Genomic DNA, 597 nt, shown 5'->3' with positions numbered 1-597 from the left:
AAAATGGGCCAAAGAACTAAATAGACATTTCTCCAAAAAAGACATACAGATGGCTAACAAACACATGAAAAGATGCTCAACATCACTCATTATCAGAGAAATGCAAATCAAAACCACTATGAGGTACCATTTCACACCAGTCAGAATGGCTGCGATCCAAAAGTCTACAAATAATAAATGCTGGAGAGGGTGTGGAGGAAAGGGAACCCTTTTACACTGTTGGTGGGAATGCAAACTAGTACAGCCACTATGGAGAACAGTGTGGAGATTCCTTAAAAAACTGGAAATAGAACTGCCTTATGATCCAGCAATCCCACTGCTGGGCATACACACTGAGGAAACCAGAAGGGAAAGAGACACGTGTACCCCAATGTTCATCGCAGCACTGTTTATAATAGCCAAGACATGGAAGCAACCTAGATGTCCATCAGCAGATGAATGGATAAGAAAGCAGTGGTACATATACACAATGGAGTATTACTCAGCCATTAAAAAGAATACATTTGAATCAGTTCTGATGAGGTGGATAAAACTGGAGCCTATTATACAGAGTGAAGTAAGCCAGAAGGAAAAACATAAATACAGTATACTAACGCA

This window comes from Bison bison, unplaced genomic scaffold (assembly GCF_000754665.1).
Source record: "Bison bison bison isolate TAMUID 2011002044 unplaced genomic scaffold, Bison_UMD1.0 scf7180017864061, whole genome shotgun sequence".
Taxonomy (NCBI): domain Eukaryota; kingdom Metazoa; phylum Chordata; class Mammalia; order Artiodactyla; family Bovidae; genus Bison; species Bison bison.
The sequence above is the reverse complement of the archived record's forward strand: the minus strand, read 5'-3'. Positions refer to the sequence as shown.